This window comes from Suncus etruscus, chromosome 4 (assembly GCF_024139225.1).
Source record: "Suncus etruscus isolate mSunEtr1 chromosome 4, mSunEtr1.pri.cur, whole genome shotgun sequence".
NCBI classification, from domain to species: Eukaryota; Metazoa; Chordata; class Mammalia; order Eulipotyphla; family Soricidae; genus Suncus; species Suncus etruscus.
The window spans coordinates 102342073-102354033 of record NC_064851.1 but is presented as its reverse complement, the minus strand read 5'-3'; the positions used below and the strand labels follow the sequence as shown (position 1 = coordinate 102354033).

General features: G+C 49.7%; 1 non-coding gene across 1 annotated transcript; it reads right to left on the bottom strand.

Moving 5' to 3' along the window:
- Positions 1-257: 257 nt before the first annotated feature.
- Positions 258-364, bottom strand: LOC126007446 (U6 spliceosomal RNA). The gene has a single exon (XR_007495018.1). It is a non-coding gene; the product is annotated as a U6 spliceosomal RNA (small nuclear RNA).
- Positions 365-11961: the final 11597 nt, after the last annotated feature.

The following is an 11961-nucleotide window of genomic DNA, read 5'->3' as shown; positions in this document are numbered from 1 at the left end:
TAAATATTATTATTTTTTTTTTGTTTTTTGGGCCACACCTGATGATGCTCAGGGGTTACTCTTAGCTATGCACTCAGATCACTCATGACTTGGAGGACCGTAAGGGATGCCGGGATTTAAACCACTGTCTGTTCTGGATCAGCTGTGTGCAAGGCAAATACCCTACTGCTGTGCTATTGTTCATTTTTATTTATTATTAACTTTTAAATTTCAAATCCTGAGGTTTATTGAAACCTCTTCCTCACTTGCTCTCTGCCAAATATATGGAAAGCTTCATGAGTTTATGTGTCAACCTTGCACAGGCGCCATGCTTATCTTCTCAGTATTGTTCCAATTTTACTATATGTTCTGTCAAGGCAAGCACTGTTTTTTTATTTTATTTTATTTTATTTTTTTGGTTTTTGGGCCACACCCGGCATTGCTCAGGGGTTACTCCTGGCTGTCTGCTCAGAAATAGCTCCTGGTAGGGGGCCGGGCGGTGGCGCTAGAGGTAAGGTGCCTGCCTTGCCTGTGCTAGCCTCGGACGGACCCAAGGTTCGGTCCCCGGGGGGGGCATCCCACATGGTCCCCCAATGCCAGGAGCGACTTTCTGAGTGCATAGCCAGGAGTAACCCTCTGAGCGTCACCGGTGTGGCCCCAAAAACCAAAAAAAAAAAAAAAAAAAAAAAAAGCTCCCCTAGGTAGGCGACGGTGGGACCATGTGGGACACCGGGATTCGAACCAACCACCTTAGGTCCTGGATCAGCTGCTTGCAAGGCAAACACCGCTGTGCTATCTCTCCGGGCCTCACAAGCACTGTTTTTAATTTTAAACATTGTATTTATTTTGTTTGGATTTTTGCCTCAAAATAAGATATGGGCAGTGTACATAGGATTTGTTCATAGGTTTCTTTTAAACTATAGTTCAGCTCTCCATAATGGCTTAAGGGACAGTGAACTGGTCCATTTAAGCAGTCTGAGGACTCTTGGATTATATTGTCTATAAGGGCTGTTATGTTGGTGACCAGCCAACCAGCCTGGGCACTGGCATGTGACACCCAGTTGGCCATCCAGAGGGACATTGACAATGAGGCCATAGGCCTATTAGCCAGAAGCCACCTCAGTATGTGACAACCTATTTTTTGGTTTAAGGTAGTAGGGAACACAATAAGGTGTTCCCCAAGGAAGTTGGAATTCAAGAAGTAGGAGATTGTTATGTCACAAAGATGGGACCTTAGAATGTCACGAGGAGTTAGATATCTTCTGGTATTAACAGGAGGACAGAGGTCAAGGCTCGGCTTTACCAAGGCTCAACTCTTGGCACTGCAACTAATCCCCCAGGATCTCTGGAAGTGACCCCTGAGCACAGAGCCTGGAGTAAGGCCTGCTGCACTGCAGGTTTGGCCCCAAAGGTAACAAACAATAAGTTTGTGAACATTCCTCTGAGATGGAATAATCTTTGGTGAGAGAAACAGCCAAGTGGTGATTAAATGTCAAAGGAAGTACAGGAGACAAGACCTAGGGATAGGGATCTGGACGGACTATCCTGTGTGTAAAAACCAGTCCTATAACTCAGTTGAATTTGGGGGTGACCACCCCCAATTATCAGTACCAGCCCAAGTACCAGATCTGGGCCCCTGGGTGGCAGGTCAATGGGTCACAACCCATGCTGGTGAAGATGGGAGAAACTGGGCTTAGGCTGAGAGGTGGGGAAGAAGGTAAAATTGCAAGTCATGTTTGGAAGGTTCTCTGGCCCCAAGGCCACAAGGTCTCCTAGACCAGATGCCTAGAAGCTTATCTCGGGGTTAAGTCAGTCTTTCAGCTTCTTTCTTTCTTTTATATATTTTGGATATATTATAATTTTTAATTAAAACACTTTTTTGTTTGTTTTTGGGCCACATCCATTGTCGCCTAGGGGTTACTCCTGGCTATGCACTCAGAAATTGCTCCTGGTTTGGGGGACCATATGGGACGCCCGGGGGTTGAACTGAGGTCCGTCCTAGGGTAGCACAGGTAAGGCAGACGCTTTACCACTAGTGCCACCACTCTGCCCCAACTTGAAGCACTATTTAATGCAGAGTCAGAACATTGTTGACAATTGAGTTTCAGTCATACAATATTCCAACATGCATCTCTTCACTAGGGCACATTTTCCACCACCAATGCCCTCAGTTTTCCTCTTGTTTCCCCCTCCCTAGCCCCACTCCATAGCAGACAATTTCTTCTTTCTGTCTTTTGTTTGTTTTGGGTCATACCCGGCAGTGCTCAGGGGTTACTCCTGGCTCTACACTCAGAAATCGCTCCTGGCAGGCTCGGGGGACTGTATGGGATGCTGGGATTCAAACCACTGTCCTTCTGCATACAAGGCAAACACCTTATTTTCATGCTCTCTCTCTGGCCCCTGTCTTTTTTCTGTTTTATTTTATTTCATTTTATTTTGCTTTTGGGCCACACCCGGTGAAGCTCAGGGGTTATTCCTGGCTATGCACTCAGAAATCTCTCCTGGCTTGGGGGACAAAATGGGACACTGGGGATCAAACTGAGGTCTGTCCGCATACAAGGCCCTTCTTTTTTCTGTTTTAGATACTAGTTTGCACTATTGTTCCTGAGGGGTACCATATTTATCACTTTCCCTCCTTTCAGCACTGAGTTCCATTCGGGGAATGATTCAGATTATTCCCAATTCTCACTGTGACAGTGCTCCATTCCCTGACTTCATTGTACTCCCACTCTTTGTTCTCAGCTGAGCCTTTCTTGACCTTGCTTTCTCATTCCACCCAGCTGGCCCCACACTGACTCCATTTCACCCAGGGCTCTGGTGGTCAGAGGCTTCTCTGTGTAGAGCCTGGCTGAGGTGCTAAGGAGGCTGAGTGGAGGGAGGAAACAAAGCAGATCCATGCTGCTGATGGGACGGTGCAGGGAGGATGGACAGACAGACTGCGGCGTGGTGGCTAACCTGCAAATCTTCCCACCCCATCCAGTCACTGCTTATGGGCCCCAATAGGGTCCCCATGACCTAACCCTAATTTCTCTTTCCCTTCCTCCCTCCCTCCCTTCCTCCCTCCCTCCCTCCCTCCCTCCCTCCCTCCCTCCCTTCCTTCCTTCCTTCCTTCCTTCCTTCCTTCCTTCCTTCCTTCCTTCCTTCCTTCCTTCCTTCCTTCCTTCCTTCCCCTTCCCTCCCTCTCTCCCTCCCTTCCTCCTTCCCTCCCTCTCTTCCTCTCTCCCTCCCTCTCTCCCTCCTTCCCTCCCCCTCTTTCTCCCTCTCTCCCTCCCTTCCTCCTTCCTTCCTTCCTTCCTCCCTTCCTCCCACCTCCCTTTCTCCCTCCCCTCTCTCCCTCCTTTCCTCCTTCTCCTTCCTTCCTTTCTTCCTTCCTCCCTCCCTACCTTTCTCCCTCCTTCCCTCCTTTCTCCCTCCCTCCTTTCTCCCTCCCTCCTTCCTTCCTTTCTTCCTCCCTCCCTCCCACCTTCCCCCCTCCCTCCCTCCTCTCCCTCCTTCCTTCCTTCTTCCCTCCCCCCTCCTTCCCCCCTCCCTCCCTCCTTCCCTCCCTCCTTCCTTCCTTCTTTCCTTTTTTCCTTCCTCTCTCCCCCTCCTTCCTTCCTTCCTTCCCTCCCTCCCTTCCTCCCTCCCCTCCCTCCTTCCCTCCCTCCCTCCCTCCTTCCCTCCTTCCCTCCTTCCTTCCTTCCTTCCTTCCTTCCTTCCTTCCTTCCTTCCTTCCTTCCTTCCTTCCTTCCTTCCTTCCTTCCTTCCTTCCTTCCTTCCTTCCTTCCTTCCTTCCTTCCTTTCTTCCTTCCTTTTGGATGCTCAGGGTTTACTTCTGGCTCTGTTCAATTGCTCTTGCAGGCTTGGGGAACCCTATGAGATGCTGGAGATCAAACCTGGGTCAGTTTCTGTGCAAGGCAAATGCCTTTTCCACTATGCTAACACTCTGGACTCATATTTCTTTTTTTGCTTTTACTATTTTTGTTGGGGTGGGGGCACCTAGCAATGCTCAGGGTTTATTACTGATTCTGCACTCAGAAATCACTCCTGGCAGGCTCAGGGGACCCTATAGGACACCAGGGATTGAACCCGGATTAACTGTGTGCAAGGCAAACAGCCTCCCTGCTGTGCTCTGGCCCTGACCCTCAGTTTTTGTCTCTGGAGTTGCCTGGTATTGGGCAACTCACACATACTTTTCACCCAAGGCCTTTCCTACAAAGGGCCCTCCTTGGATCAGGAGGTCAGGGTGGCCCTGTCATGTGCATCTGTCTGTCTGTCTTATCAACACTGCTATTTCAGTGCCTGCCTGGCCAGCCAAAGGCAGGAGGGGGTGCAGGCAGCCCAGGGCAGGGGTCCTCTCTGTCGTCAGAAAGCTGAGCCTGTGCCAAGGTCCCCGCAGTTAGCGAGATAACGCGTCTCTCTGGAGACAAGCGTGACCCCAGGTTCCAGGCACTGAACTAAGTGGATGCAGATAAGGACCAAGAAAGGGAGCCAAGATCCCACGGCCTCTTAGGGCCCCCATCTGAGGCCAGAGAGAGGCTAGGTCAGGGAGGGGCTGGGCTGCAACTTTCTGTGGCCTCCCCAACTGGACCTGACTTATACACACCCATTTGGGGCTCAGGCGCAAACACTGCTCTTATCTCTGCAGTAACTGCAGCCCTTGTGATTCCTCCTTGCCTAATTCCTCATGTTTGTATGAGCATTTGTGGGGGAGCAAAGGTGGAAATTAAAGCCCCCTGGTCTTAGCACAAGGGGCCACTCTTCACCCCATGTGATTTTTCAGAAACTCACACCTGATCTCCACCCTGGCCTCAACCTCTGTTCTCTGCCTCACACAATGGATCCTGGCAGACTAGAACCTAGGTCCACCCTGGCCACAGGACTGAGAATAGCTCCACAGTGCCCCCTAGGTTTGGTCCCATTTGGCATTCCTTGGGGCTGCAGCTTGGAAGGAGGCAGAAGACCCTCGGACCTTGAGAGAACATTCTACAAAACAGTGTGATGGCCAACACAAGGCTGTCCCGACCCTCTGCAGATGGCAGAAGTTGCAGAAACGAGAGAGAGAGAGACAGACAGAGAGAGAGAGAGAGACAGAAAGACAGAGAGAGAGGGAGAGAGAGAAAGAGAGAGAGAGAGGAAGAGAGAGGAGAGAGAGAGTGGGAGAGAGAGGAGAGAGGGAGAGAGAGGGAGAGAGAGGGAGAGAGAGGGAGAGAGAGGAGAGAGGGAGAGAGGGAGAAAGAGGGAGAAAGAGGAGAGAGGGAGAAAGAGAGAGAGGGAGAGGGGGAGGAGGAGGGAGAGGGGAGAGGGGGAGGTGGAAGAGGGGGGAGAGGGAGGGGGAGAGAGGAAATAGAGATATAGAGATCTATTGAAAATGCTGCCTGTTGCATTCGGGAAAATAAAGCTGTTAGCAGCATCCAGGCCAGAAAATAGCACACACAGAGAGCACTCCATTCCTCCACCTTGGAGCTCATGTGCCACCTGCTGGAACAGGTCAATACTGCAGGGTGGCTAAACCACCCTTTTCAATGGCCAGTGAACTTTGCACGCAGAAGGCCCAAGTTCCTCCTCCAGTACTGTGTAGTGCCCTGAGCACCGCTACGAGGGATCCCAGGTCACCAGGCAGGGAAAGGTCCCTGAGTACCGTTGGGTGCTGCCTCCCAACATACAAAATAAAAAACAGTGAAAGCAGTCAGCCCTGTATTTTATGTTCCTACATGTTAAATAATGATAATAATGAGAATGGTAACAACGACAACAACAACAACAACAGCTGGAGTGATAGCAGAACTGGGAGAGTATTTCCCTGTATGCGGCCAACCTGGGTTTGGCCAGAGAGAGCTGAAGCCAAGAAGATGTAGTAGTGACAGTCTTAACTCTTGGGGGCAGTACTTTTGGGCTTTCAATTTATCTCTATATTCATTCATTCATTCATTCATTCATTCATTCATTCATTCATTCATTCATTCATTCATTTATTTATTTATTTTGTTCGTGGGCCAAACCCAGAAATGCTTACGGGTTACTCCTGGCTCTGCGCTCAGGAATTACTCTTGGCATTGCTTGGGGGCCCATATGGGATGCCAGAGATTGAATCCAGGTCAGCCAAGCACAAGGCACATGCCCTCCCACTATGCTCTCCATTCCCTTTGTCTCTGTGTTTGCTGCACAGCAGAGCACTTGCCATGTGCAAGGTACTAGGTTTGGCCCTTGGGACCACCCATAATAATACTTTTTTTTGGGGGGGCCACACCCAGCGGTACTCAGGGGTTACTCCTGGCTGTCTGCTCAGAAATAGCTCCTGGCAGGCACGGGGGACCATATGGGACACCGGGATTCGAACCAACCACCTGAGGTCCTGAATCGGCTGCTTGCCAGGCAAACGCCGCTGTGCTATCTCTCCGGCCCCCATAATAATACTTCTTATGTAGGATATCTATTTATCACAGCATATACTACATTCTGTAGCTAGTCACTGCACTTGGCATCATGATATTGTGTAAGGACAAATGACAGGAAAGGAGGTCTAGAGGGAGCACCCAGACATCTGGGGTGTGAGTTTTACAGCAGGAGGCATAGGTTTGATCCCTGAGCACTCTTGTGTGTGGCATCCCAGAAAGAAGGGAAATTTGGGGTTCCACTAACAGCAGAGGAAGCAGCAAAGGTTGATTCTGCTCTTTACACTGTTATCCTCATCCTGCTGGGGTCAGCACAAGGTCCAGCAGCAGAGCCTGGAGTGGGCATGCAGTCACCCATCCACCCAAAGAGGCAAGTGTAGCCTTGAGGAAAGGGGCCATGCTGTGGTGGTCTAAGGAGGGGGTGGGGTGGACACCCACATCCATCACTGCTGATGGCCACTGCTCTGGGTAGTGTGAATACATCCCTGCAAGAAGCTGAGGAACGATAGTTGGGGGTCTCCAAATTGGGGGTGCACTGAGTTTCAGCCACAGGTGATGCAGGACCTGGCACTGTCAAATCCCATATGGAAAAGAGGGAAACATTGGACATCCCCTAAGTTGGAGGGATACTCACAGGCCCCTTCCCCCATGAGGATGCAAATCCTTGGCCCCACTGTGGATTCTGAATTCCCACATGCAGGGAGAAAGGGGGTGTCCCCTGTGGTCCTTAGCTGGGCAGGGTCCCCAGGGCAGCTGGACTCTGAGGAGGGGAAGGGATGTGGACACTGTGCTTTGAGACTTTGGCTGTGCCCAGTGGATCAGTGAGATACCTCCAGCCATGCTCCCTCTGGATCCAGGGCTGAGCACGAAGAGATGAGGTCATCTGTTTTGGTGCCAGGGAAGGGAAGGGCGGTGTGTGTGTGTGTGTGTGTGTGTGTGTGTGTGTGTGTGTGTGTGTGTGTGTGTGTGTGTGTGGCAGGCCAGGGTTTCCAGAGCCTTGTGCGTCTGTCTGTCTTCTGCTCCAGGCTGGCGCCAGCGCTGGGAAAGTCCAGGCTTATCTGGAAGTGCCGGATAGTGGTGGGGTGATGGGAGCAGCTCCCCGCATTACTAGCAGGTCGAGGGGGAAGCAGGAAAGAAATGGGTGGGCAGAGTCAGGAGGTCTCTGCGAGGCCGGGCAGTCTGAAAACTCCTCCTCACCCCTCCCCCTGCAGCTTACACACCGGAAATGTCCCAGGTATCCCCTGTCATGGTCACACAGTCTGTGATGGGTGCCAGCTGGGCTGCAACACACTCGGATAAACCCGGTCTGGGACATGCCCCAGCGTGAGGCCTTTGGGGGTCAGAGTGTGTCTCCCTAGACAGCACAACAGGGATCCTCTATGTCTAGACCCAGAGCCCAGCAGGGTGGGCACCTGTGACCAGCACCTGTGGTTAGCAGAGAATGCGCTGGGCATCTCCCTCCTGTCTCCTGTCCTCATCCTTGTTTTAATTTTTTATTATTTTTATTTATTTATTTATTTATTTATTTATTTATTTATTTATTTATTTATTTTGGTTTTTGGGCCACACCCAGTGGTGCTCAGGGGTTACTCCTGGCTATCTGCTCAGAAATAGCTCCTGGCAGGCACAGGGGGACCATATGGGACACCGGGATTCGAACCAACCACCTTAGGACCTGGATCGGCTGCTTGTAAGGCAAACACCGCTGTGCTATCTCTCTGGCCCCTTTATTTATTTATTTATTTTGGTTTTTGGATCATACCCAGCAGCGCTCAGGGGTTCCTCCTGGCTCTACACTCAGAATCACTCCTGGCAGGCTTAGGGCACCATATGGGATATCGAGATTTGAACCACCTTCTTTCTGCATGCAAGGCAAACGCCCTATTTCCATGCATATCTCCCAGCCCCATCATCCCTGTTTTTAATCTGTTCCAATCTCTATCCCAGACCCTTTTCGGGTCCTAGTCACAATCCCTAGGGACTATCACACCTGCCCTGATTAATGCCCATAGTTTTCCCCTGGAATCAGAAGTTGGTTTTGTTATATATTTTGCCAGTTTGTTCGCACAAGAGGCTCCAGTCCCACATGAATGAGCCTATGCAGTAATTGACTTTTACTTTCTGGCTTATTTTATGAAAAATTGTTACCTTGAGACCCATCATCTTGTCCCCAAGGCAACTAGTTCATCCTTTGATCCTAGCTAATTTGAAGTTACTTTATTGCTGTTATTATTATCATTACTATTATTGTTGTTTTGGTTTTGAGGTTACACCTGGCTGTACTCAGGGATTACTTCTGGCTCTGTGCTCAGGGGTCACTCCTGGCAGGACCGGACCATCTAGGGTAACGGGGATTGAACTTTGGGTCAGTCACATGAAAGAAAGCTCCTTACCCATCATTCAGGGTCTATATTGAAGCCACTTTAAATTAATGAAGCTATTATTTCCACAATGAAAGAGAGTGAGAGAGAGTGTGCACACATGAAAATGAGAGAGAGGGAGAGAGAGAGAGAGAGAGAGAGAGAGAGAGAGAGAGAGAGAGAGAGAGAGAGAGAGAGAGAGAAAGAGAGAGAGAGAGTGAGTGAGTTGGGCTCCACAGAATGCTTGGATGTCATTTTGAACTTGGAAAATAGAGTTGAAGGTTTGTTTGTTTTATTTTGGTAGTTTTTGGACCACCCCAGGCAATCCTCAGGGTGACTCCTGGGTCTGCATTCAGGGATTACTCCTGGTGGGGTTTAATGAATGCAATGGGGTGCCTGGGATCGAGCCCTGATTGGCTGCGTACAAGGCACTTGTCTTGCCAGCTGTATTATCTCTGTGGTCTTTGGAGTAGCTTTTGCAGGATGATGGGTCTTCTTTAGTAAGGCTGCGACTCTAAATTTAAGACCGAAGTTCTTGAATTCTGCATCGCAAAGATGTAGAAGCCAACAATCATGATTAGGATTGCCCATTGCGAACCATGCTCAGTGTCAGGCTATGAAAGGGAGGACTCCAGCTTCAGGCAGTGGGCTCCTCGTGTGTCTCAGGGCTCAGGGTTCCTTGGAACACAGCACTTGAGCCTGTATATACAGAGGGCGACCAACATTTGGTTCTTGTAGCACTCAGGCCTGCAGGTGCCGTTCTTTTTGCACTATGTGGTTAAGTGACTGTTCACACCTGCAGAGAGACAAGTGGGAGAGGTAAACCAGGCAGATCTCAGGCCAAAGAATGACTACTGCTTCCATTTCTCTCAGGCTGGCCACCCCAATCCACTAGGGAACTGAAAGAATTGATGTCGAGTTATGGGTGTATGTATTGGCCTTGGGAAGGAAATCACATGAGAGAAGGATGGTGAAGCCCACGTGCTCTGAGACAGGCCTCCAGTGCTGTGAAACTATAAACAAACAATTGCTCCATTTCAGCCCCAGGGGATTGTTTTAAAGCACAGGAAACCCATAACTGACTATCAGTAGAAATTTGGAGTCAGGGGCCGGTGAGGTGGCGTTAGAGGTAAAATGTCTGCCTTGCAAGTGCTAGCCAAAGAAGGACCACAGTTTGATCCCCCCTGCGTCCCATATGGTCCCCCCAAGCCAGGGGCAATATCTGAGTGCTTAGCCAAGGGTGTGGCCAAAAAAAACAACAAAAAAAATTCGGAGTCACTTTTCTTTCTTTCTCAGATCCCCACCCATGTCCTGGGGGATAATTGCCCAATAGAAGGCTCAAAGTGATTCGACCATTTACCAATTCCAGATGGAATGTGATGGTCTGTAGAGTGAGACCAGACATTCCCGCACAGGTGACAAGCTAGGACACACATGAGCAGACTTTTTGGCACATATATGACATTAGCTCTGGTGAAACTGAGTTTATCTACAGCCTCAATAGGTCTGGAGTCTGTGGGGTGCTAAGGTATAGTCTGTTAAATCACAGGACTTAAGACTAGTTCATTTGCATAGGGAATACTTTAGAGGAAATGTTAAGTGGAACCCACATGATAATAGCTTTGTTATTATTTTTTAGGGGACACACCCAGTAGCATTTAGGGATTACCCTTTCTCTGTGCTCAGAAATTACTTCTGGGGGTTCAAGAGCTAGACAGTGGTAGGACGTTTGCCTTACACACAGCTGATCCAGGACAGACGGTGGTTTGAATCCCAGCATCCCATATGGTCCCCCCTGCCTCTTAGGAGCGATTTCTGCAAAGAGCCAGGAGTAACCCTTGAGCGCCACCAGTGTGACCCCAAAACAAAACAACAACAACAAAGAGAAATTATTCCTGGTAGTCTCAAGGGATTCTAGGGGATGCCAGGGAGCAGACCTGGGTTGGCAGCGTGCACGGCAAATGCCCTCCCCACTGTGCTATTACTCTGGCCCCGTGATAATAGCTTCAAACTGGCTCAGGAAAACCAAGAAAAGACATTTCCAATGATATTTCTGAGAAGCAGCAGACATAATAGAGCTAGTTGGACGAGGACCATCATGCACCTCTCCTCTTGCTGCTAGAAAGGATCAGATATTTCTTGAAACATACCATGCTCATTAATTTTCATAAATCAAGATATGGAGATTCCGCCAACCCCTGTGAACAGGAGAATGTACAAAGTAACTAGATGTCATTCAGTGCTTTAGGAATAGCTTCATAAATGCTGGTTTATTTTGGAGGGCTGCATCCATGGTGTTCCGACTTCTTCCTGGCTCTGTGCTCAGTGATCACACCTAATGGTGCCCAGGGACCACATGGGATGCCAGGGATGGAATAGAATCTTAATCCCTGTACTGTTTTTCCAGTCCAGCTGGTTTTTTTTTTTTTTTTTTTTTGGGGGGGGGGCCACACCCGGCAACGCTCAGGAGTTACTCCTGGCTATGTGCTCAGAAGTTGCTCCTGGCTTGGGGGACCATATGGGACACCGGGGGATCGAACCACGGTCCATCCAAGGCTAGTGCAGGCAAGGCAGGCACCTTACCTTTAGCGCCACCGCCCGGCCCCCCAGCTGTTTTTTTGATGGTCCTACTTAGACTTGGTGTTGAACCAGAGTCAGCAGTGGTGCAATTGGAGGATTTTCACCAATGAAGCAGAATGCTGGTTTTCTGCATGGGGCATGTCTTCTACATAGCATCGCATTTCTTCCTCAGAGGCGCTACTCTAATGCCTCCAATAGGGGAGGGCAGAATGAGAGTCCAGAGAAACTTACTGTGTTCTGTTTGGGGGCCACATCCAGCAGGGCTCAGGGCTTTCTCCTGGCTCTGTGATCAAGGATCCATTTTTTCTGGGACTCGTGGAGGTCCTAGAGCCCTTATTTTGAAGTGAAAAAAAAAAATGAGAACAAATACAATATGTGGCCCGCAGGCCATAGTTTGAGGACGGGAGCCCTAGAAGGTACCAGGCTCAAATCCAGGTTGGTCCTGTACAAAGCAAGAACCCTTCCTGTTGTGCTGTTTCTGTGGCCCCTGAGGGAAGTGGAGACTTTTGTCCGACTAGTCCAGGCCCTGCTGGCCTCCCAGAAGCTGATGTCTCTGCTGCTGGACAGCTGAGGTCTGAGTTGTGGGGGATGTTCCTGCAATGTCTTTGCAGAATTGCTCCTCTAGACAAGTCCCTGTTCCCAAGTACCCCCTCCCTTCACATTTTGCC